Here is a 27,339-nt window from a genome sequence, read left to right as displayed (position 1 = left end):
AGTTCTTTCAAAACATGAATACTTACTGTGTGATAGGTACAGCTAACATTGTTTGAATTATCTATTTTGATCATTAATTAAAATAATAGCATTTGGCAAGAGCCAATATTATTATTTTCCCATTTTATAGATGAAGAAAATAGGCTTAAAGTTAAGTAACTTCTTCATGGAGATAAAGTTAAAGAATACTAAGATGGGCCAGGCGCAGTGGCTCATGCCTGTAATCCTAGCACTTTGGGAGGCCAAGGTGGGAGGATCACAAGATCAGGAGTTCGAGACCAGCCTGGCCAATATGGTGAAACCCCTCCTGTACTAAAAAAAAAAAAATTGGCTGGATGTGGTGGCATGTGCCCGTAGTCCCAGCTGCTCAGGAGGCTGAGGCAGGAGAATTGCTTGAACCCAGGAGGCGGAGGTTGCAGTGAACCGAGAGCAAGTCTCCATCTCCAAAAAAAAAATAAGATGAGATTTTATGTGGAGTCTTACTTGCTGCACAAACCATGTCATAAATAAGATATACAACTTTAAATATTGCTTTTTATATTTAATATTTTTATATAAGCCATTTTAAACTATTCATGAACATCTTTTTAATAATGATCTAATATTCCATCAAATTAGTTAATGGAATTTGTTCAAAGGTTTCTCTATTGTTTAATACTTAAGATATTTCTATTTCTTTCCCACTTTAGTCATATTGTGGTACTTTTTGTATATGACTTTTTTCTATATTTAGAATTACTTCTCTAGAATGGAAACCTAAAATTAGAATTACTAGATTAAAGAATATGACAATATATTTTTGAGAAGCCAATGTCATACTTTTATTTATTTTGATGATCAAGAAACAAGCTCATTATTTTACCAATCAATATTCAACATATTTATTGCATGCCTCCCACATGCTGATTGTGGTACCTGTAATGCCATGATAAATATTTGACAGTAATTTGCCTAAACAGTATTATTGTATAGTGATGTTAAAATAGGATGTGCCTGAAATGAGCATCTTGTACTAACCACATATGGTGAGAATGCTTCCTAGGTTTTCTGGGACAGAGTAGGAACACTTTTAGAGTTCTTAGAAAATACTCTTGGAAATGTGGGAAAGTAGCATTCAAAGCAATCTCAAAATAGCATCAAGTATGAACTTCTTTTTCTTCTTTGCCAATTTGTTAGATGAAATAGTGTCGATCATTGTTTATAGTGGTTATTTCATTGAGTATTAATGAAATTGAACTTTCTTTTTTGAAATGGAGTCTCACTCTGTCACCAGGCTGGAGTGCAGTGACACCATCTCAGTTCATTGCAACCTCTGTCTCCCGGGTTCAAGTGACTCTCCTTCCTCAGCCTCCTGAGTAGCTGGAATTATAGGTGCAGACTACCATGCCCAGCTAATTTTTGTATTTTTAGTAGAGGTGGGGTTTCACCATGTTGGCCAGGATGGTCTTGATCTCTTGACCTCATGATCTGCCCACATCGGCCTCGCAAAGCACTGGGATTATGGGCGTGAGCTCCTGCGCCCAGCCGAAGTTGTACATTTTTTCATATGTTCATTCATGAATTGTTTCTTCATTGAGAAGCATCTTTTAAACATTTCTCATTTGCTATTTAGCATTTGTACAAAACAGATTTTGGCATATTGTCTTTGTTGCAAATAATTTTATATCTGCTCTTATTTTTTTTTTAAACTAGGGGAGTTTTTTACATAGCCCAAACTGCCAGGCATTTTCTTTATAATTTCTTCTAGCACTTATAAGCTTCAGAAGTAGAACTGACCACTCCAAAAAAGTGTAAAAATAATGAATTCCATTTTTCTTTATTTTTTATTCTGTATTTTATTTGTATTTACTTCTGTAATACATCTGGAATTTATATCCCTGTCTAATGGAACATAGTTGATTTTTTTCCAAAAAGATAGGCAATTGTCTCAAAATCATGAAATAATTAATTTCTTTTTTATCAATTTGTGGTGCTCACTTTATTATACACTGGGTTTAGGTTCATTACGTGTATGCCTCACATGCTTGACATATGACAGATATTATATATTTGTTGAATGAACTAATGCATAAAATTGTTTCTGGGATACCCATATTTTGCTCTAATCTGTACATCGCTTTCTCAGTCATTTCTTTACTGTTGTACATGTTATGTCACAAAATATATTTTATTGGAGCAAAATATTTTATTAATATTCATATTCAGAATATTGTTTATGATCTAGAATACTTTCTTCAAAGAATTTTGGAAAATTTTTGGAGGTTCTAAAATTACTTTCAATAGAATTTGCAATGGAATTATACTAAAATATAAATTAACTTGGGAGGAATTGATATTTATACTGTAAATATTTTCCCACTTACACATGTGTTACAGTTCTTTACTGCCCTTTATAGCTTCTTATACTTTTCCTTACAGAGTTATTCATAAATTCTTTATTGATTTTGTTGTTACTGCTATAGTATTTTGGATTATTATTGCTGTGATTGGGAGCTGCATTCATTAATTTGGAAATTTTGTTTTCTAATTTTTGCTATTATATAGAAAAGCTATTGCTACAAATTTACATTTCATCCTTGAACTTTGTTTGAGTTATTTTATTAATCCTATTAGAATTTTTTTTTTTTTTTTTTTTTTTTTTTTTTTTTTTTTTTTTTTTTTTTTACAATTTTTCTGTTGACCTGAAGGCTATGTTGGGAATGCCCTTGTTAGCTTAATTCTATTTTGCCTTTACAATTAGGGGTGAAACTGAGCAACAACTCTAAGACTTTTAAAGCCTTTGGAAAATTAGCTTTTTTACATTTATCTTGAAAATTGTTGATTAAACTAGATTCTAGTAACTATATGTGAATAATTTCTAAGGCACATATTTCAATGCTGGACCTATTAGGGAACAAATGTATGCATTCTCAGAACCCATGAAAACCCATTGTCTTAGTTCATTTGCATGACTATAAAGGAATATCTGAGACTGGATTATTTGTAAAGAAAAGAGGTTTATTTGGCTATGGTTTTGCAGCCTTTGCAAGAAGCATGGAAACAACATCTGCATCTGATGAAGGCTTTAGGCTACTTCTATTCATGGTGGAAAGGAAGGGGGAGCCAGTGTTTGCAGAGATCCTATGGTAAGAGAGGAAGCAAGAGAGAGCAAGAGGGGAGGTTCCAGGCTCTGATCCACTCCATGACTAAGGCACCTCTCATTAGGCCTTACCTCTATTATTGGGGATCAGATTTCGACATGAGGTTTGGAGGAACTAACACTCAAATCATAGCAGCCATATTGTACAATTTGCTGACTTACATGGCATGATCTCTCCTTGATCTCTTCCAAATTCTGTCTCACTCAGCTTCTGCTTTTGCTGTAATACCCCAAACCTCTCACTGCCATGGGCCCTTAACCTGGAGTTATTCAAGCTATTTGGGGTCAGCACAAGGCCTAGCTTTCTTTCATGGGTTAAGATGGAAAAGACAAATAGTCAGCTCTGACTTTAGCTATATCCCCATCACACCAGGATCCTGGGGTAGAAAAAAAAGATGTTATGAAAACCTCATCCAGGGCTGTGTTAATTTTTTTTTTTTTTTTGTATCATAGTAAAGAAATACTTGAAACTGGTTAATTTATAAGGAAAATAGGTTTAATTGGTCCATGGTTTTTCAAGCTTTACAGGAGGCATAGCGCTGGAAATCTGCTCCTGGTGAGGTCTCAAAAAGCTTCCACTCATGGTGGAAGGCACACTACATGGCGAGAGGGGGAACAAGAGAGGGAGGAGAGATGCCACATTCTTTGAAATAACCAGATATTGCATTAAGTCCGAGCAAGAATTCGCTTATCACCAAGAGAATGATGCTAAGTCATTCATGAGGGAATCCTCTTCTATGATCCAGTTGCCTCCAACCAGGCCCAACTTTAACATTGAGGATCATATTTCAACATGAGATTTGAAGGGGACAGACATCCAAACCACATCATTTTGCCCCTGCACCCCCACATCTCATGTCTTTCTCACATTTCAAAATACAAATCATGCCTTTCCAATAGTCCCCCAAAGTCTTAACTCATGTAAGCATTAACTCAAAAGACCCAAATCTAAAAGTCTCATCTGGAGATTAGTTCCTTCCATCTGTGAACCTGTGAGACAAAAAACTAGTTATTTACTCCCAAGATACAATGGTGGTACAGGTATTGGGTGAAGATTCTTATTCCAAAAGGGAAAAATTGGCCAAAAATTGGGGCAATATGCCCCACACAAGTTAGAAACCCAGCAGAGATGTAATTAAATCTTAAAGGTTCAAAACAATCTCCTTTGACCTTATGTTCCACCACCTGGCGTGAGGGCTGGGCTGCCATGGCCTTGGGAAGCCTTGCCTCTGTGGCTTCTGTGGGTGCAGCCCACGTGGCTGCTTTTCTGGGCTGGAGTTGAATGCCTGCAGCTTTTCCATGCTGAAGCTGCAACCTGCTGGTGGCTCTACCATTCTCAGGTCTGGAGGTCAGTGATCCCCTTTCCACAGCTCTACTAGACAGTGCCCTGGTGGGACTCTGTGGGTCTCCAATTCCACATTTCCCCTCAGCATTGACCTAGTAGAGTTTCTCTTTTGGGGCTCTGCACTGGTGGCAGGCTTCCACTTGGGCAACCAAGCTTTCCTATATATCCTCTAAATCTAGCTGGGAATGACCAAACCTCCTTCACTCTTGCATTCTGTTAAGCAGCTGCAGGCTTAACATTCTGTAGAAGCAACCGAGGCTTATAGAAGCTTGTGATCTTCAAAGTGGAGGCCTGAGCTACCCTGTACCTGAAACCACATTGAGCCAAGGCTGGAGATGAAGCGGCCAGGAGGTGGAAAGCAATGGGTTCCTGAACCTGGACCCTGAAACTGTTGTTTCTTCCTAGGCCTCTGGGCCTATGATAGCAGGGGCTTCCTTGAAGACTTCTAAAAGGCCTTTGAGGCCTTTTTTCCATTGTATTCAATATTTGCCCTTGGTTCACTTTCGGTCATGCCAGTCTCTCTAGCACGCAGTTGTTCTACTTGAATTCCTTTCCTGAAAATGCTTTTTTTTTTCCCTCTGTCACATGGCCGGGGTGCAAAGTTTTCAAACTTTTATACTCTGCTTCCATTTTTATTGGAAGTTCTAACTTTAAGTCATTTATTTGCTCTTGTATCTGATTTAGGTTATTAGAAACAGCCAGGTCACATACTGAATGTGTTGCTGCTTAGAAATTTCTTCTGCCAGACACCCTAAGTCATCAGTCTAAAGTTCGAGTTTCCACAGATTCCTGGGATATAGACAGGATGCAACCAAGTTCTTTGCTGGGGACTAAGAAGGGTGACCTTTATTCTGGTTTCCAATAAATATCCCATTTCACCTGAGATCTCTTCAGCCTAGAGATCTCTGTATCTCTGTCAGCATTTTAATCACAATCATTTAACCAGTCTCTAAGAAGTTCCAGACTTTTCCTCATCTTCCTCCTTCTGAGCCTTCCAAATCCTTCCCCAACCTCTGCTCATTGTCTGCTTCCAAAGCTGCTTCCATATTTCCTGCTATCTTTATAGCAACACCCCATTCCTTAGTACCAATTTTCTGTCTTAGTTTGCTTTTGCATCACTATCAAGGAATAGCTGAGGCTAGGTAATTTATAAATAAAAGAGATGTAATTGGCTCACAGTTCTGTAGGCCCCATAGGAAGTGTGGTGCCAGGATTTGATCCTGGTGAGGCCCCAGAAAGCTTCCAATTATGGTGGAAGGCAAAGGAGAAGAGGAGAAGCAGGTACATACATGGTGAGAGAGGGAGCAAGGTGGGGAGGAGGTGTCACACTCTTTTAGACAACCAGATATGTGAACTTGGAGCAAGAACTCGCTTGTCACCAAGGGGATGTTGTTAAGTCATTTATGAGGGATCCTCCCCCAGGATCTAGTCACCTCCCACTAGGCTTCACCTCCAATGTTGGGAATCGTATTTCAACATGAGATTTGGAGTAGACAAACATCCAAACCCCATATCAAGAGCCACAAAAGAAATGCATACAGGAACCAAAGAAGGCACTGACCTATATAGAATAAGGTGGAAGCACAGTAGGAGGCCACCTCAGTTTTTATGGAATATTCTGCATTTTAATTATAAATAATAATGTTCAATTCAGTTTAACACCCAAAAGTTGTTTAACTTAGAATTTTGAATTTTCTACTGAAAAAAACTTTTATGTCCTAATTAATGAAAATATCCCATTTGGTCACTTATCTTGAAGGTAATGATAAATGTTAAATAAGATCTTGTTTGCTGTGGGATGTGTATTTAAGGTGACTATACACTTCAGTGGGTTTTAGTAAATATTGGTTCTTGCTACATGATGGGAAATGACAAGTAATGAATGACTCCATAATGGGAACAAAACACATGTCTGAAAGACTCAGGCTCACATAAGACAGTTGATCTTTCTGCATCATAAACTTTTTGTCCTTTGTGCTTGCACAGTTATCCAGTTTATATTTGAAATATTTCTTTATTGCTATATAAAGTGTTTGCCCTTCTTCTGTATGGTTTACTGTATTTAAAAAAATATTCAATGGCTTGTTTTGACACTATGGACTATATGAGACTCTGTTGGCCTCTGTATGTTCATATTTTATTTGCAAGGTAAACTCATAGCCTTTGCAGAAGCAATGCCAACTAAAACATCCAGAAGAGATGTGCAGTCTGTTCTGTTAATAAGGAGAGAACACGACCATCTACTCTGTACAACAGAGCACAATACTTAGCTTTGGGTAGATTTGAAAAAAATGAAAGATAAATTATGATTTTGTGTGAGCATTAAAATAAAACTACTATCTTAGATACCTAAGAACCACAAATATTTAGACCAAAGTGTCTTGTAAACTCTACCTGAATGAAAGTTTGGTATAGCAAACTTATGACATTTCTACATTATTTTCTGTTTTGTGTTTAGTAATCAGTAGGTGTTTTGTATTTTCTCTAGTTGGAACTAAGTGATTAGTTGCATGATTTCTCTTATTATGAAACACGTTTTTTTTTGTTTGTTTGTTTGTTTGTTTGTTTGTTTTTCCCCTTAACACTTACCTTCAAAGCAACTATGGGTCTACCTGGCTCAAAAAATGAGAAATTTTAAGAAAAATTGGAGTATTTTTTTTCTCCAAATTAAATGGTATGATTTAAAGCTTATCTTTGTAGTTTCACTTTCTTATATTGAAAATTATACAGAATGATGAGAGATGTATGATAATGTGAATGAGAAAATCTCATATCACATCTGGACGGTTTCTTTCAAATAAGGTACAGTGGTTAAAGAATAACTGTAATTCAATGAGTTCTTACATCTTCTGACCAAATAATACGAAATCTTGGTAACTGACAGTAAATTTGCAATTTGAAAACTATTATTCTGGTAATAAAATAGAAGAACCAGGTAGCATTTTTATACACTTAATGAATTACATATAATAGTAAATTTATTTATAAATAGCATGATATATAGCAGTAAAATGCCCAAACTCTGGAACCAGATCAGTAGTTTCAAATTCAAATTCTACTCTTTACCTGTGTAACTTTGACAGAGTTATTCCACCTATCTTTGCAAAATTCTCTCTATATAATAATAATAGTACCTCTCTCATAGGGTGTTTGTGTTGTGGGTCCCCAAGACCACCTTTAGCCTTCATGATTTACTAATGCATCAGTCTGTTCTCTTGCTGCTAATAAAGACATACCTGAGACTGGATAATTTATAAAGGAAAGAGGTTTAATGGACTTACAGTTCCACAGGACTAGGGAGCCCTAAGAAAACTTACAATTATGATGGAAGGGAAGCAAACATGTCCTCCTTCACATGGTGGCAGCAAGTAGAAGCACAGAGCAAAAGGGAGAAAAGCTCCTTATAAAAGCATCAGATCTTGTGAGTCCCTCCCACAACATTTGGGGATTATGGGAGCTACAATTCAAGATGAGATTTGGGTAGGGACACAGCCAAACCATATCAACTAAGATACAGAAAGCTGTATAATCATAGTCATGCTTTATTAGCGTGAAAGTATACAAATTAAGAACAGCAAAGGGAAATGTTTCATGGTGCAAAGTCCACAAACAAACTCCCTGGTATCCCCCCACCAGTGGAGTAACATGGAGATGTGATTAAAGCTGCCAGCAAAATGATACATAACCTATGAAGTGTGGTAAACCAGGGAAGCTCAGCCAAGCTTTGGTTTCTAGAGTTCTATCGGATGTCAGTCACATAAACATGCAGCACTGGATGATCTAGACACCAGACTCCCTTCCCCCAAGAAAAATAAATGTTCACCTTAAATCACATTTTAGAATAAATTTATCTGATCCATCTGAAACAGCATAGCTTAAAGCCTCATGCAAACAACACACTCTTATTAGATAGACTTTTCTGGGAGTTCAGAGGTTATCTCCCAGAAGCTAGCTGAAGGTCAGACCTGAAGATTCACCTTCGTTTGTGATGTGCAGAATTTGCGTAACTCAGGCCTGCTGAGTTAACCCTTTCTTGCCGAATGGTTATGAAGAATTAATGAGTTAATCCATGTAACTTAAAATAGTGCCTGGCATAGGATAGTACTTGGCACACTTAAGCAGCAAACAAGGATCAGCTATAATTTGTTCTATAGGCGTTCTATGGGCTGAATGAAGCTAACTAATTTGTAATAGAAATAAGAAATAGCTATGTTCCATGAATCTTGTTATGATGATAAATCCCCAAGTTTGAATGATGTACATTATAAGCATATTAAACACTTTACATATGGGTGCTTTAGTAAGAAAATTTTCAGTAAACATTAAATCCTGACTTTTTTTTCCTTTTTTTTTTTTTTGCAGAGCCTTGAAAACAGCAAAACAATAATCAAAGAGCAGTTCAGTCAAGGAAAACGCCATAAATCAGGTACAAGGGTCATTCTTACCATGTAACATTAACACATTATATTCATTTAAACTGATGATTAATTCAAGCCTATTAACAAAATATTTTACAATAATGCCAGTTAGGTGTTCTAGCATATGTATGACTGCATGTTATATAGATGATTTGCCATAATTTTAAAGAGAAATTAATTTCTATAAATACCTTAAACTAATTTTGAGGGCTTTAGTAGGCCAGAGCTAGCCTAGGCAGAAATGTGAGGAAATTAACAAATTAATATTATTATTTCTTATTAAATCAATACACATGCACTAAAGTTGTGTTATTTGGGAAACGCTCATCTGTAAGGTGATTTTACAGAATTAGGCACAACAGGCATGGTCCATTCTGCTTTCACAGTACTTACAGTCTAGCAGAGGAGATTCAGTAGATAACAATATATAAGTAAAAGCTGTGATAAATGCTATGATGTAAAATAATAGAATGGGATAAAATATTGAGAGACAAATGAAGAAAATACTGTGAATTGGGTAAACAGAGGCTATTTCTCTGAAAGATGACATTTAAACTAAGACCTAAAATATGAGAATAAGGAGTCCCAGGCAGATGGAACAACACTGAATAAAGAAAATAAATGAAGAAAAAAAGAAAGAAACAGTTGAAAGGAGGATAGTTCGGCTACAGCAAAGTCACAGAAGGGAAGACATGTAAGACAAAGTTGGGTTGGAAATAAGATGAAAAGCCCAGTCCCGTAGGTCCTTAATATCCATTGTAAGATGCCTTTAAAGAAACAGGCATTAGAGTGAGTTGGCAACCAACAGAATGGGAAAAAATTTTTGCAATCTACCCATCTGACAAAGGGCTCGTATCCAGAATCTACAAAGAACTAAAACAGATTTACAAGAAAAAACAAGCCCATTCAAAAGTGGGCGAAGGATTTGAACAGACATCTTACAAAAGAAGGCATACATGAGGCCAACAAACATGAAGAAATGCTCATCATCACTGGTCATTAGAGAAATGCAAATCAAAACTACACTGAGATACCATCTCACACCAGTTAGAATGGCGGTCATTAAAATATCTAGAGACAACAGATGCTGGAGAGGATGTGGAGACATAGGAACACTTTTACACTATTGGTGGGAGTGTAAATTAGTTCAACCATTGTGGAAGACAGTGTGGCGATTCCTCAAAGACCTAGAAATGGAAATTCCATTTGACCCAGCAATACCATTACTGGGTATATATCCAAAGGATTATAAATCGTTCTACTATAAGGACACATGCACACAAATGTTCATTGCAGCACTGTTTACAATAGCAAAGACCTGGAACCAACCCAAATGCCCATCGATGATAGACTGGACAGGAAAAATGTGGCACATATACACCGTGGAATACTATGCAGCCATAAAAAGGATGAGTTCATGTCCTTTGTAGGGATATGGATGAACCTGGAAACCATCAGTCTCAGCAAACTGACAGAAGAACAGAAAATCAAACACTGCATGTTCTCACTCATAGGCTGGTGTTGAACAATGAGAACACATGGACACAGGGAGGGGAGCATCACACTGGGGTCTGTTGGGGGGAAATAGGGGAGGGACAATGGGGGGGGGGGAGTTGGGGAGAGATAGCATGGGGAGAAATGCCAGATATAGGTGATGGGGAGGAAGGCAGCAAATCACACTGCCACGTGTGTACCTATGCAACAATCTTGCATGTTCTTTACATGTACCCCAAAACCTAAAATGCAATTAAAAAAAAAAAGATGCCTTTGGACTTGCTCTGCTTTGATTTCTGTGTGATGTCATTTGGTCTTCTCTCCAGGTTCCCTCAATATAGATGCTTTCAAATCATCACCTGACCTCACCTTACCCCCATGTGTGTGTGTGTGTGTGTGTGTGTGTGTGTGTGTGTGTGTGTGTATGTGTACTTTTATTTAACTTAATATTTCCTGAAGTCATTTCCAGAATTATATTGAGAAATCTTTCAAAAGTTTACTTCTTGGGAATATACATTTCAAGAAGTTTTTTTTGTTTTGTTTTGTTTTTACCTGAGACTGGCCTGCTTTTATGGAGCTTGACCTATTTTATGGCTATGTGCATTAAACTATGTTAGATAATTTTCTAGAATCTAGATAATGCAAGCAAGAAGAAAATATCTGTTTGCATCATTGGTTTAGTTTTTTCAGCAGAAGATTTTTCTTGACCTTGATTATGTGGTTAATTTCCTCAAATCCTTATTATACTTCACATGTGAAAATATAGCCTCATGTATCAAGGACAACTGGAGTAAGAGCTTCCTAAATAATTTTCAACATCAGCATTAGTAATATTGGTTCTCTTAAACTAAACAGAGAAAAACTACATGAATTACTGTTTGCACCTCAGTTAATCTGAATCATATTTCTTTCCTTTGAAAATGCTTATTCTCTTTGATTTATAAAGTTTTATACTGCAGGCTCTGAAAAAGTCTTAAAGTAAGGCAAATGACTTGGGGGAATGCCTACTTTAGTATTTTAAAGAAGAATTTCATCTTTAAGAAATAGCTATGTTCCAAGAATCTCACCCTGTCACTCAGGGTCTTACTCTGTCACTCAGGCTGGATTGAAGTGCGACAGTCATGGCTCACTGCAGGTTCGACCTCCCAGGATCAGGTGAGCCTCCCACCCCAGCCTCCTCAGTAGCTTGGATTACAGACCTCCTCAGTAGATGGACTACACCATGCCCATCTAATTTTGTAGAGATGAGGTTTTGCCGTGTTGCCCAGGCTGGTCTTGAAACCCTGAGCTCAAGTGATTCGCCTATCTTGGCCTGCCAACGTGCTGGGATTAATAGGCATGAGCTACGATGCTGTCCAATGATTTGACTGTATATAAAATGTGGAGATTTTAGACTTTGCAGCGCTAAAAGTCTCAAAAACCCAGAGTTGATTTATGCTTATTCTAGAAGAGAAGTTTTCAGCATATGTGTTAGAAAGGGCATCGACTTTTTTTTAGACCAATTCAGCATCTTCCAATTAAGTTGACTGTTATTAAAAACAGAGGCAAACTTCACAGAATTTCCTAGGATTTCATAACTTACAGACAAAAAGGCTTGTTTCATCCCAGAACGGCAAGAGACAGCTGCTTTTTAATTACTACTCTTGCCATTTGCTTTCTCCTACAGATGTGTCTCCAACTTGGAATCTAATTAGAAATCTTAATTGAAAATGGATTCTTAAAGAAAAGAAAGGAAAAAGGCTAACATTGAAACATAAATGTAGGAAGAAAAACATCATATTCCAGCCAGATTGAATAATCAACTGTTTGGAAATGAGCTGGCCTCTGGGGAGCATGTTATCTGACACCAAACTGAACTTTACTGTTTCCTCTTTCAGGAGGAATTTTCCAAACCAAATGAGGGATCTTATAATCTGTAAATTACAGTTTGCAGGGATTATATTTTTCTCAGAATAAAAGCAGTGGTTTTAAATGTTGAAGCCTGGGTTAAATCCCAGCTCCTTTACTTGTTCCTAGTGTGACCCTGGACAAATTTTGTAACTATTCTTAATCTCAGCTAACTGTTCTCTAAAATGGGATTTTCAAATCCTGTTTTTCAACATTGTTTCTGTCTTGTTGCTCTCTTGACTGACATATTGACTGGTATGTAGTAGCATATCTAGATATAATAAGTTCTAGAAAGGAAGGAAAGGAATTAAAAAAGCAAGGAGGCTAACTTTGAGAATATGTAACAATATTGCAAATACAAAACATTGAGAAAATGCTTATTGATTCTGTACACTGGAGGTAAAGACTTAAAGGCACATTTATTTGTCTGTTTATTCAAACTCTTTTTTCTTATAGATGTTCTAGATTCTGCTATCCAGATTTAAACTCCAATTAAAGATATAGCAGTATATAATTTCTGAATTACCTATAGCACTTTGAATGCTGCTAGGCTTGATAGATGCTCAATTAATATTTGATTGATTGAGTGATGCTATGAACTACTATGTTGAGAAGCAGACAACAAATTTTCCTGTTCTCTGGTTTACAAAAATCATATCTGATATCTAGAATAAGAGAAACTATGCTTCTCTGTTAATGCTTTCATTCGTTGATAGTAGAGATTCTAGCCAGACTGAATAATCACCCATCTGAAAATGTTCTGCTTCTGCATGCACTGCTACATCAGATTGGCCAGTTTGCTATTATTTGTTTACATTCCACATTACTAGATTTTTGTCTGTACTCACATTTTAAAATGTCCTCCATTGTCAATATTCTCTTTCCTATTATCTTTCCCCTTCTTCTTCCTTTCTTCTCCATCTCCCTCTTCCTCCTCTTCCTTCCTTTCATCTACCCTCATGTTTTTGATGCAAAAATTTATTGAATTTTTATAAAAATCATTGCCTCCATGAAACTGTCCTAGGTATTTTCTGAGATAATGATCTTATCACCTTTGTGTGTGTGTATGTTTGCGTGTGTGTGTGTGTGTGTTTGTTTCCAGGCACGGTCCTTTTATCCATATCCGTGAAAACGGAAACTGAAACATAGAAAGTCAAGCCACGTAGTATGTTAATGCCTCTTTCCTTCCATCTTCTACTCCTCTACTCTGTCCTGTTAACCATTACTAACACACAAAAACAAAAACACCAAGGGAGTGGACAACTGGCAAAGCTTGCAGCTTCCTTCCACACTGCTCTCTAGGTTATGGTAGGAAGAATTAGGCCATGTTCAACAGGCTGCAGCCATATTGGTTGTCTCAGTCAGGCAGGCTTTTTGAATGAGTCCTTAATTTTTGTTTCTGTTTTCCTAAAAATCAGCAGCCAGGCTCTGCAGCACATTGAGATGGGTGTTTTAATTCCCAGGAAACCTGCCTGCATCACTTTCCTGTGGCCTTAATGTACTTTGAGTATTTCTCCCTAATTTATGACTTGGCTATACACATGATGCTGAGAACTGCTCCTCCACAGAAGCCTGGTCTACTGTTTGCCTATCAGCCACACCAAACCCAAGGGAGCCTCTTTTTTTATTGATGTGTATTCAGATTAAATTGGAGTGTATCAATTAAGTCATGGCTATTGGGACTCTTGGCTCCTTCATAGATGAGTCAATATTTCTGTCCCAGTTTTATCCTTTTTAGTGCCTTGCCAAATGGATTTCTGCTTGCTTCTTTTTTTATTACTGCATTTCTTTTCATTGATTTCACATTGGTTATTATCAAAGCTTTCAAATTGTTCCTCTCTTAGGCCATTTCCCACTCTCCTGGCCCTATTAATAATAAATATAACTAAATAATACTGTGATATTAAGACACTTCTAAAATATTTTTTGTTTTTATTCATTGTTTAAAAATTTACATACAGTAAATTTTTCACTTTTGGCATACATTTCTTTGAGTTTTGACAAATGTACACATTTGTACAGCCACCACCACAATCAAGGCACAGAATACTTAATGTTACGCCACAAAACCTCCCTCTTCCCATCCATTTATGGTCAAACTCTTCTGCTTACCTACTGGACTTTTTCTATCCCTATATTTCTACCTTTTCTATTTATGGCATTAAAATAGAATCACAGGCATTTGAGCTGGCCTCCTTTTGCATACCATATTGTGCTTGAGGCTCACCCATTTTTCTCTTTATTCTTTTTTATTTTATTTAATGAATTTATCACTGTGTAATTGTCCTTTTACCATCTGAAGACCTTTGGGGTTGTTTTGGGTTTTTAGTTATTTTTTAAAAGCCACCATAAACATCTGTGTCCAGGTTTCTGAATGATCAAAGATTTCATTTCTCTTGGGCAAACACCCAGAAATTAGATTGCTGAGTCATATCATATGTGTGTATTGAATTTTATAAGAAACTACCAAACTGTGCCAGGTATGGTGGCTCACACTTGGAATCTCAGCACTTTCAGAGGCCAAGGTGGAAGGATTGCCTAGAAGTTTGAGACCAGCCTGGGCAACATGGTGAAATGCTCTCTTTAAAAAAAATTAAGGCTGGGCACGGTGGCTCAGTCCTGTAATCCCAATACTTAGGGAGCTGAGGCAGTTGGATCACAAGGTCAGGAGTTCAAGACTAGCCTGGCCAATATGGTGAAAACTTATCTCTACTAAAAATACGAAAATTAGCTGGGCATGTGGCAGGTGCCTGTAGTCCCAGCTACTCGGGAGGCTGAGGCAGGAGAATCACTTGAACCCAGGAGGCGGAGGTTGCAGTGAGCCAAGACTGTGCCACTGCACTCCAGCCTGGGCAACAGAGCAAGACTCTGTCTCAAAAAACAAAAACAAAAACAAAAAAAAACTACCAAACATTTTCCCAAAGTAACTATACTATTTTTGAATTCCCACTTGTAGTGTATGAAAGAGCCAGTTGATTAACATCCTTACCAGAGATTGGTATTGTCAGGCATCTAGCATTATAGTTATTCTAATGGGCATATAGTGATAATTCTCTGTGATTTTAATTTATATATTCTTAATGACTAATGACACAACATTTTTTTTCATGTGCTTATTTACCATCAATATATCTTATATGTTTTCTTTGGTGAAGTGTCTATTTAAATTATTTATTCATTTTTTTTAGTGGATATTTTTGTTTTCTTTTTTCTATTATTATAGTTTAAGTTCTAGGATACATGTGCAGAATGTGCAGGATTGTTACATAGGTATACGTGTTCAAGGGTGTTTTGCTGCACCCATCAACCCGTAATCTACCTTAGATATTTCTTTTAATGCTGTGATACCTCTCCCAGTCCCCCACCCTGATAGGCCCTGGTGTGTGATGTTCCCCTTTCTGTGTCCATGTGTTCTCACTGTTCAGTTCCCAATAATGAGTGAGAACATGCAGTGCTTCCTATTCCTGTGTTAGTTTGCTGAGAATGAAGGTCTCCAGCTTCACCCATGTCCCTGCAAAGGACATGAAGTCATCCGTTTTTATGACTGCATAGTATTCCATGGTGTATATGTGCCACATTTTCTTAATCCAATGTATCATTGATGGGCACTCGGGTTGGTTCCAAGTCATTGCTATTGTGAGCAGTGCTCTAATAAACATCCATATGCATGCGTCTTTATAGTAGAGTGATTTATAATCCTTTAGTTATGTACCCAGTAATGGGACTGCTGAATCAAATGGTATTTCTGGTTCTAGATCCTTGAAGAATCGCCACACTGTCTTCCACAGTGGTTGAACTAATTTATACTCCCAACAACAGTGTAAAAGTGTTCCTATTTCTCCACATCCTCTCCAGCATCTGTTGTTTCTTGACTTTTTAATGATCACCATTCTAACTGGCATGAGATGGTATCTCATTGTGGTTTTGATTTGCATTTCTCTAATGACCAGTGATGATGACCATTTTTTTCATATGTTTGTTAGCCACATAAATGTCTCTTTTTGAGAAGTGTCTGTACATATCCTTCACCCAGTTTTTGATGGGGTCATTTGCATTTTTCTTGTAAATTTGTTTAAGTTCCTTGCAGATTCTGGATATTAGCCCTTTGTCAGATGGATCAATTGCAAAAATTTTTTCACATTATGTAGGTTTCCTGTTTACTCTGATGATAGTTTCTTTTGCTGTGTGGAAAGTCTTTAGTTTAATTAGATTCAATTTGTCAATTTTGGCTTTTGTTTTCATTGCTTTTGGTGTTTTAGTCATGAAGTATTTGCCCATGCCTATGTCCTCAATGGTATTTCCTAGGTTTTCTTCTAGAGTTTTCATGGTTTTAGGTCTTACATTTAAGTCTGTAATCCTTCTTGAGTTTATTTTTGTATAAGGTGTAAGGAAGGGGTCCAATTTCTGTTTTCTGCATATGGCTAGCCAGTTTTCCCAACAACATTTATTAAACAGGGAACCCTCTCTCCATTGCTTGCTTTTGTCAGGTTTGTCAAAGATCAGATGGTTGTAGATGTGTGGCATTATTTCACTCATGATTTGGCTCTCTGTTTGCCTATTACTGGTGTATAGGAATGCTTGTGATTTTTGCTCATTGATTTTTGTATACTGAGACTTTACTGAAGTTGCTTATCAGCTTAAGGAGATTTTGGGCTGAGACAATGGGTTTTCTAAATATACAATCACGTCATCTGCAAACAGAGACAATTTGACTTCTTCTTTTTATAATCGAATACCTATTATTTCTTTCTTTTGCCTGATTGCCCTGGTCAGAAATTCCAATACTATGTTGAATAGGAGTGGTGAGACAGGGCATCCTTTTCTTGTGCCGAATTTCAAAGGGAATGCTTCCTGCTTTTGCCCATTCAGTATGATACTGGCTGTGGATTTGTCATAAATAGCTCTTATTATTTTGAGATATGTTCCATCAATATCTAGTTTATTGAGAGTTTTTAGCATGAAACGGTGTTAAATTTTATTGAAGGCCTTTTCTGCATCTATTGAGATAATTATGTGGTTTTTGTTATTCGTTCTGTTTATGTGATGAATAACATTTATTGATTTGCATATGTTGAACCAACCTTGTATCCCAAGGATGAAGCCACGTTGATCGTGATGGATAAGCTTTTTGATTTGCTGCTGGATTTGGTTTGCCGGTATTTTATCGAGGATGTTTGCATCAATGTTCATCAGGGATATTGACCTGAAATTTTCTTTTCTGTGTGTGTCACTGCCAGGTTTTAATATCAGGATGATGCTGGCCTCATAAAATAAGTTCAGAGGAGTCCGTCTTTTTCTATTATTTGGAATAGTTTAAGAAGGAGTGGTAACAGCTCCTCTTTCTACCTCTGGTAGAATTCAGCTCTGCATCTATCTGGTCCTAGGCTTTTTTGATTGGCAGGCTATTAATTATTGCCTCAAGTTCAGAACTTGTTATGGGTATATTCAGGGATTCAACTTCTTCCTGGTTCAGTGTTGAGAGGGTGTTGGTGTCCAGGAATTTATCCATTTCTTCTAGATTTCCTAGTTTATTTCATAGAGTTGTCTATAGCATTTTCTGATGGTGGTTTGTATTTCTGTGAGATCAGTGGTGATCTCCCTTTTATCATTTTTTAAATTTATTTTTTATATTGTACTTTAGGTTCTGGGGTACATGCAGGGTTGTTGCATAGGTACTTACATGGCAAGGTGGTTTGCTTCCTCCATCCCCCTGTCACCTATATCTGGCATTTCTCATTTTTTATTGTGTCTATTTGATTCTTCTTTCTTTTATTTTTTATTAGTCTGGCTAGTGGTCTTAGAGAGTTTTAAAAGGTTATTAAATATTCTGTATTGAAATTCCAGATCACATACAAGTTTTGCAGATATTTGTGTTAATGTGTAACTTGTATTTTCATTTTCTCAACAGTGTCTTTCACAGAGTAGAAGTTTTTAACTTCAATAAAGTCAACTTTACACATTTTTTTTTTATGGACTGAACTACATTTTGTGTCATATTAAGGAATGTTTACCAATGTCTATAGGCTTTTCTCCCATATTTTCCTGTAGAAGTTTTGTTAGGTTTGATAATTAGATTATCAATATTGTTAATTGTGTATAGTCTGAGATGTTTTCTTTTTGTTGTTGTTCTTTTGCATGTGGGTATTCAATTGCTGCACAATTTATTTAAATAATTCTTTTTTCTCTCCATTGAATTGCCTTTGTGTCTTTAAAAAATAATTGATTATATACATATGTCTTGTCTCTGTTTTATTGTTCTGTAACTATTCTTTCAAGGTCTTGCTATTTTTTAAATTAAGTAGTTTGAGTTCTCTTTTTTTGTTCTGCTTTTTCAAAACTGTTTTTGCTATCCTTTCTTTGCCTTTCCATAGATGGTTTAGAATTAGCTTTTTGTTGATATCTACTAATAATCTTGCTTGGATTTTGATTTGTTTATATTGAATCTTCAGAGCAGTTTGGGTAAAATTGACATTTTACCAATAATGAGTCTTCTAATCCATGAGGACGGTCTGTCTCTCCATTTAAATAAATCTTATTTTATTTCTTGCATCAATGTTTATAGATTATAGCACATAGATTCTATATAAAAAATGAAGCTGAGTGAAACTTTATGTTCTTTATATTTTATATAAGGAACATATATAAAGCACATGAAGAGCAAAACTGGAGGAATCACATTACCTGACTTCAAATTATACTACAGAGCTGTAGTAACAAAAACAGCATGGTACTGGCATGAAGACAGACACATAGACCAATGAAACAGAATAGAGAACCCAAGAACAAAGCCACACACCTACAGTGAACTCATTTTTGACAAATGTGTAAAGAACATACACTGGAGAGAAAAACAGTCTTTTCAACAAATAAGGCTGGAAAAACTGGATAACCATATGCAGAAGAATTAAACTAAACCCTTATCTTTCACCACATACAAATCAAAATGAATTAAAGACTTACATCTAGGACCTCAAACTATGAAATGACTGCAAGAAAACATTGGAATAACTCTCCAGGATGTTGGTTGGGGCAATATTTCTTGAGTAGTACCCCACAAGCACAGATGACCAAAGCAAAAATGAACAAATGGTATCCATAAAGTTAAAAAGCTTCTGTGCAGCAAAGGAAACAGTCCACAATATGAAGAGGCAATTAACAGAATGGGAGAAAATACTTGCATACTGCTCATCAGAGAAGGAGTTAATAATCAGAATACATAAGGATCTCAAACAACTCTATAGAAAAATATTAATAATCCTATCAAAAGCGGGCAGATTTGAATAGACATTTCTGAAAAGAAGACACATAAATAGCAACAAGTATATGAAAAGGTGCTCAACATCACTTATCAAAGAATTGCAAATCAAAACTGCAATGGTATATCATCTCACCCCAGTTAAAATGCCTTTTATCCAAAAGACAGGAAATTACAAATGCTGGCAAGAATGTGGAGAAAGGGAACACTTATGCACTGCTGGAGGAAATGTAAATTAGTACAATCACTATGGAAAACAGTTTGGAGTTTCCTCAAAAGACTAAAAATAGAGCTACCATATGATCCAGCAATCTCACTGCTGGGTATATACCCACAAGAAAGAAAATCAGTATAAGAGAAGATATCTGCACTCTCATGTTTGTTGTAGCACTGTTCACAATAGTTAAAATTTGAAGCAACCTAAGTGTTCACACGCAAACAGATGAATGGATAAAGAAAATGTGATACATATACACAATGGAGTACTCTTCAGTCATAAAAAAAAAGAATGAGATCCAGTTGTCTGCAACACCATGGATAGAACTAAAGATCATTATGTTAAGTGAAATCAGGCAACCACAGAAAGACAGTATCACATGTTCTCACCAATTTGTGTGATCTAAAAATCAAAACAATTGAACTCATGGATTTAGAGGGTAGAAGGATGATTATCAGTAAGTTGGGAAGAGTGTTCTTAGGGGAAGGTAGGGATGGTTAATGTGTATAAAAATAAGTGAATGAATAAGACCTATGATTTGATAGCACAATAGAGTGACTGTGATCAATAATAACTTAATGGTGCATATTAAAATAACTAAAATAGTGTAATTGGATTATTTGTAACACAAAGGAAAATTGCTTGAGGGGATGGATGCCACATTCTCCATGATGTGATTATTTCACATCACAAAATAATGAGATTTTGGTACTTCATAAATATATACACCTACTATGTACCCACAAAAATTAAAAATACAAAAATTATTTAAACTGTATATTCATAGAATTGTATATTCAACCATCACTAAAATCAATATTGGAGCATTTTTATTTTTTCCAAAAGAAATGTTACATCCCTAAAGCCATCACCTCAATTTTGCTCCAACTTCCCTATCTCTAGGCAACCACTAATCTACCTTTTGTCTCTACAGACTTGCCTCTTCTGGACATTTCATATAAATGAAATCATACAATGTGTGGATTTTGTGTCTGGCTTCTTCCACTTAGCATCATGTTTCTACATAAATAGAATTATACAATATATGGTTCTTTCACATAGTATAATCTTTTCAAGGTTCATCTGTGTTTGCAGCATGTATCAGTATTTCTTTCTCCCCCTCCTACCTTTATTTTGGTGTAATTGACAATTAAAATCATATATAATACGCTCACTTATTATTTCTAACTTTCTTTTCTAGAAAATTTTGGCATTTCTATGTAAACAGTTATGTTGTCTGCAAACAAGGATGGCTTTATTTTTCCTTTTTCAATCTGTATGTCTTTTTTATTTTTTTCTTTTCCTAGCTTTATTGCATAGGCACCATACCTCCACTGTGCAAGGGAGAGAGAAAAGTGAACATCCTTGTCTTATTCTCATTTTTATGGGCAAAGAATCAAGAATTTTATCATTCACTGTGCCCGTTATCAGATTAAGGATCTGGCCTGGTCGTTTTCTTTGTAGCTTTTAACTACAAATTCCATTTCTATGGCAGGCATAGAATTATTCAGGCTATCTATTTCTTTTTGAGTGAAATTTGGTTGTATCATGTAAGAAATTGGTCAGTTGTATCTGTTTTTTGTTTACCTTCATAATATTATCAGAATATTTCCTTATCATATTAATATTTATGGTCTATAGTGATATCCCCTCTTCTATTCCTGATACTAGTAATTTAGATATTTTCTGCTTCCTTTGTCAGTCAAGGTAGAGGTTTGTCAATTACATTAACCTTTTAAATAATTAATTGTTGATTTCATAGATTTTTCTCTATTTTAAATTTTCAAAGCTTAGCTCCTTTATTTGAAACTTCTTTCCTAATAGAAGCACTCTGTATTTTTCTATGAATATCACATGGTATCCAACAAATTTTATATAGGAGTGTGTTTTCTAGTTCCCAAATACTTGTATTTTCCAGATATTTTTCTGTTATTGAATTCTAGTTTAATACCATTGTGGTTTAAGAACATTATATGATTTCAGTTCTTTTAAATTTTTTATTATTTTATGATTCCTGTCAAAGAATGTGCACTATTCTGTAATCAAAACCATGAGAAAAACAAAGCAGGAAAATGAAAAATTCACTTTATTAAGGTTAATTTCTCTAAATTATAACTCCTTTCAACAATTTTCCTGTTTAGCTTATTTTTTTTAGAGTCCTTAGGTGGCTTGGTTTTGTATTTACTCCCAATCAGTATGAAGTAAAGCCTCTAGCTGCCCTGGTTCATCCTGGCTAGAAATAAAAACAATTAACAATTTTACGTAAATGAATTTAATTCTCTCCAAAATTAGATATTACCATTTTCCTGACTGTATTATAAGGGAACTAAGGAAAGTATGGCTAAGTGAATAGCCCAAGGTCCCTGAGTAAATGAAGAGGCCTAGGCAGTTTGGATGCATAGTTGGTCCCAGCCACGTTGCCGCACCTCTCTCCGGTTGAATTGACTATACTGATGAGTGCCATATGACATGACAGGGATTCAGAGGAGCATTTCAGACCAACATCATGATAATGAATACAGGAAAGACCCCAAAACAACAAGAACAGCCATTCAAAGACAAACATATTAACTTGCCTAGACGAGGGAACAAAAGCTGGTCAAGAAATTATCAGAGTAGTTCACGAAGGGGGGAAGAATCAGGGGGGTTTTAAGTAGCAAAAACGTGCAGGCGTTGGGAGGGTGCATAGCCAGGCATGCAGAAATGCGTTTTATGTTGCTAATTAAAGATTTTCATGAAAAGGGTTTTATGCTAATTAAAGATGGAAAGCCAGAACTCTGGCAAGGGCAGACAGTGAAAGGAAACTTCTCTGTTTAAAACAATAAACTCTATGGTAGGTGCTCAATAAATTCATATGACATAAACTAATCATTATGATATTTTTCTCACTCCTGACATGTAGGATCAAAGCAATCCTAAAAGCTAGTGATCTTTTACTTGAGATTAACAAGAGGGGAAGGAAGAAGGAAAGTCTACACATGTCACTTTTTGCAGTGTTCAGACGTAAATCATATTATACTTTCACGTAAAATTTGAACTCATTTCCTTCTATTACGTCAGTGGCAATCCTTCATATACCTCAGTTCATCACAGAGGATTAACTCATGTTACACAGGGGATTTGTTAAATTAGTTCATGATTTCCTCTCATCCCATGAGTTGCTCAGAGAAATGCTGAATGAATTTGCAGGTAGAACAATGACTTAGAGCTTCATTATTTGGCCTGTTTCTTCCTGTAGATATTCCACCTAGTTCAAGTTTAGCAATTAAATTTTTATTTTTCATTTTTTGCTCTTGTTCTCACTGTAGAGCAGTTTTATTGAATAAATATTTTAAGGTAGACTGTGTGATTGTGTACATATTGGAGAGTAAGGAAACTGCTTGTGGTAAAAAGAATTAAGATGCATTATGTGTATGCAGTAGGCAGTAGGGAAAGAGAAAAGTTAGTTATGTCATATTATATTCTTTGCAGATAACCCCAGGCACTCTATGAACTTCTCTGGAGAGCTAAATTGCAATTATAATATTCACGTATATATATTTATTCTTGCCCGCCATAATAAAAAGTGAAAGATAAAATTTTAATTAAATTCATTGTCTTACTTTGAAGTGTTAAATTTCAAAATAAAATGAGTAATCCATCATCAGAAACTACAGATAATTTAGTCAATACTAATTTTAACCTGAAATGTATCATCATAAGCAATTCAATCAGCTCTAGGAATTAATAATTTGTGATGATGTCTGTATTAGAAATGTCCTGAGGATACTATCAGAGCTTCAATTTTAGTTTTGCTTTAGCACGTGCTATTTAACTGATCTTAGGTACGTGTGTGGCTGCGAGCATAAGGATTTTGAAGCGTCTGACAGTGCTGAGGCCACACTTCTTCAGAGTCCTCTATTTTAGTGCATATGAAAAAAAATCCATCTACAGCCAAATTATAATTTTCTTCATGTGTTTCTGCTTCTTGAGATAGGCTGCTAGAAGTCACTGTATTTGGAGTATGCAGTTTGTTTGAAGAAAAGTATCAGGAAAAAAACCTGTCACCTTAAGTGTGGACAATATATTTTTTTCCTTTACTTAGGTTTCCAGAAGATGTCAGAGAAAGGCACTGAAAAGTCCCTATGCATCCAGCAAACTGTTATATAAAGATCATGTTCCATTTTTCTAAACTTTTGCTGTGTGATAGCAGTTTTATCTTTTCAAGTGTATTTGGGGCTCAAGGCTTCACAAGATTTTGTTAAGTAGGCAAAATCCAATGTCTCAGGTGAAGTATTTATAGAAGAAACAGTTTCCATGAAGTTTCAGTCTTTTCTGGAACATCCAGAAAGTTTCTATCATTTAGATAACATATGAGAAGCAACCAAGAGTGTCACACACTGAAGAGCAGGGTAAAAGCTCACTTCAAAACAAAAAATCTCTTTAATCCCCGTGTGACCACTAGTCAGCTGGATACAAAAACTCTTCAGATTTGTCTCTGAGACTTGGTGTTCCCATCCCTCAAATGAGATGACGACTAGTTTCTTTATATCTCTTCAATTCTACCTTCTGTTGAAACATTTTATCCCCATATTTTAAAGATTTAGCCAAGGCTTTTCAAAAAGCAGATTGAGATTCTATCAAGCATGTGTTCCCATCTTCACTTTGTAATTCTTCAGGATGCTTTCCCTTTTGCTGAATGACATAGAACAAAATCTAAAGAGTCAGATGGCTGACTTAACTGCATTCCCAGAGTGGGTCCATGTTCTCCCCTTCAGGATATCGGGTCACTGTTGGATACTATTCAAATTCTGGTTCAGATCTCATACTGTTGGAGTTACCACAATTAACTCTGTGCCTTGTCACAGAGATAGACAGAGCCCCCCTTTTCACTTCATATACATGACTTTTATCCTAATTTGAAACAAGTGAGTAACAGACTGACCTCTGATTTACAATGAATCAAAAGCACAGTGCTTCTGTTTGTTCAGCTGAGGTCTCTGCCTTGCTGCTTTGTGTGCTGTCATTTTAACTGTCAAGGTTTTGCTAGTTCCAGTGATCATGGATTACTTATTGCGATTTGGAATCATTTCCTAACTGGGATTGTGATCTCCAAAGGCCATCTCATAATTCAAAGAAGCAATAAAAGAAACGATTTGACCCAGCAATCCCAATACTGGGTATATACCCAAACGATTATAAATCGTTCTATTTTAAAGACACATGCACACGTATTTTCATAGCAGTACTGTTTACAATAGCAAAGACCTGGATCCAACCCAAATGCCCATCAACGATAGACTGGACAAGGAAAATGTGGCACATATACATCATGGAATACTATGCACCCATAAAAAATGATAATTTCGTGTCCTTTGTAGGGACATGGATGAATCTGGAAACCATCAGTCTCAGCAAACTGACACAAGAACAGAAAATCAAACACCACATGTTCTCACTCATAGGCGGGTGTTGAACAATGAGAACTCATGGACACAGGGAGGGGAGCATCACACACTGGGGTCTGTTGGAGGGGGGCGAGGGAGGGACAGCAGGGGGTGGGGAGTTGGGGGAGGGATAATATGGGGAAAAATGCCAGATGTAGGTGACGGGGGGATGGAGGCAGCAAACCACATTGCCACATGTGTACCTAAGCAACAATCCTTCGTGATCTGCACATGTACCCCAGAACCTAAAGTACAATTTAAAAAAAGCAAAAAACCCACTACTATCTCTTTGTTAACTAATCAGAATGCTGGGTATGGAGAACTAGATGTATCCAACCATTAGAAACTATTTTCAGGCAGGGTGCAGTGGCTAATGCCTATAATCTCAGAACTTTGGGAGGCTAAGGCAGGTGGATCACTTGAGGTCAAGAGTTTGAGACCAGCCTGGCCAAAATGTTGAAACCCCGTCTCTACCAAAAATATAAAAAATAGCTGGGCATGGTGGCATGCTCCTGTAATCCCAGCTACTCAGGACACTGAGGCAGGAGAATAGCTTGAACCCAGGAGGCCAAGATTGTAGTTAGCCATGATGGAGCCAGTGCACTCCAGCCTGGGTGACAGAGTGAAACCATCTCAAAAAAAACAAAAACAAAAACAACAAAAAAAAGGAAACTATGTTTAGACACCAGTGATTTTGAATCTTTATTCTTGATTTTTTTTGTACTGCCTTGTCCACAGAAAGTATATTTGCATCAAGAACCAGTAAAAGAACCAGAGATAAATATGTCACAAAGACACAGGATGCTATAAATAAGATCATAAATACGTCTGTCGTGTTTTGATTTTCACATTTCTGTCTATGGGTTGTAGGACTTGGACATTAAATGCTATTTTGATAGGTTATACTTTTTTGGGGGGGGATAATTTTTGAGAATGAAGAATAATATAAATAAAAACAGCAAATATAAGATAAATATCTTCTAATCCTTCCTTCTTTTTTCTACACCTCTGCCCTAATTTCTTTCTCAATAAATAATAGAAGTTTGAAATTTTTTGGGGTGTGAAAGTAGGTGACATATAGAGAAAGGGCTCTAGAATTGGAGACTCAAGTCCACATATGTGTTTCTCCAATTAGTAAGTGGATCCTCAAAGAAATTGCTTTAGTTTTGTGTCTGTAAACTGAAGTTACATAATACATTTGTTATGAAGATTAATTTAATGCATATAAAATGATAACATAGAGCATGGCACATAAACATCCTCAGAAAATTGTGGCTACTGTTGGCTAAAATGAATTTCACAAACAATAGTAGAAATAGAACTCTGTGGAGATTATGGATAGATATCAGTAGCACCTCCTCTGATTCAGTATTTCCAAGGAGGAAGGGAAGTGTGACGTTTTAGTCAATTTTATAGAATTGATTCTATCTCTGGTCTCACACACACTCTCTGCATGTTTCTATGTGTCACACTAGTTTGAACTGTAGCATGTCCTAAAACACACAGTGCTTTTGGTGGATTGTTGAATTCTAGATAATCCCGCTTTAATGACATTAAGAAACTAGTTATTGTGAGCTGTGCTCTAGCTGTCCTTGCCAACCTCCAACACATTCCTAAGTGTGGCAAGCCATGAACTGGCTCTGTTTAGTTCCAGAGGTACTTTTGTTTGTCTTTGCCAGAGTCTTGGCAGCAGAGCTGAGGCTGGGGAGAGCAAAGATGAAAGGGAGATAGAGCTGGGGACAGAATCTGGGCTGGGTCTGGGCTGGTCCATGGAACGAGTCCATCAAAAAGAGGCCAACTTTTTATAGAGGATGAGAGGGTAGGTCAGTTTCCAGCACCAGGGAGAGAGAACTCAGTTTATGAGACCTTGGACAGCCTGGAAGCACTGATGGTAGGACATGAACTAATTGCTGGAGAGCCTGAAGCCTAGACTAGCATCCAGGACAGCTCCAGGCAACAGTCTAGAAAGTGTGGTTAAGTAAACATATGGCTGTAGCCCACATTGGCTTTTTTTATTTGACAGAATTTCCTATTCATCTCTTTCAATTATGAGCCTAGAATCTGAGTGGTCTTCTATGCCACAACGTGGTACTTGTCAAGCTTAAATATACGTAAGAATCACCTTTGCTAAAATGTGCATTTTTTTTTTTTTTTTTTT

General features: G+C 36.5%; 1 protein-coding gene across 4 annotated transcripts in view; it reads left to right on the top strand.

The window, feature by feature from the left end:
• The window catches only part of INPP4B (inositol polyphosphate-4-phosphatase type II B), an 840,435-nt gene that overhangs the window by 386,956 nt on the left and 426,140 nt on the right, over window positions 1–27,339 (top strand). For 2 of the 4 annotated variants that reach the window (XM_017532646.1, XM_017532653.2), the window contains exon 3: window positions 8,847–8,910. The exons of the other annotated variants lie outside the window; for them this stretch is intronic. The gene's annotated coding sequence lies outside the window, so the exon portion shown is untranslated. The remainder of the gene's footprint in view (window positions 1–8,846; window positions 8,911–27,339) is intronic. 4 annotated transcript variants of the gene reach the window in all.

This window comes from Cebus imitator, unplaced genomic scaffold, assembly GCF_001604975.1.
Source record: "Cebus imitator isolate Cc_AM_T3 unplaced genomic scaffold, Cebus_imitator-1.0 Scaffold4, whole genome shotgun sequence".
NCBI lineage: Eukaryota > Metazoa > Chordata > Mammalia > Primates > Cebidae > Cebus > Cebus imitator.
This window is presented reverse-complemented; position numbering and strand designations above follow the sequence as displayed.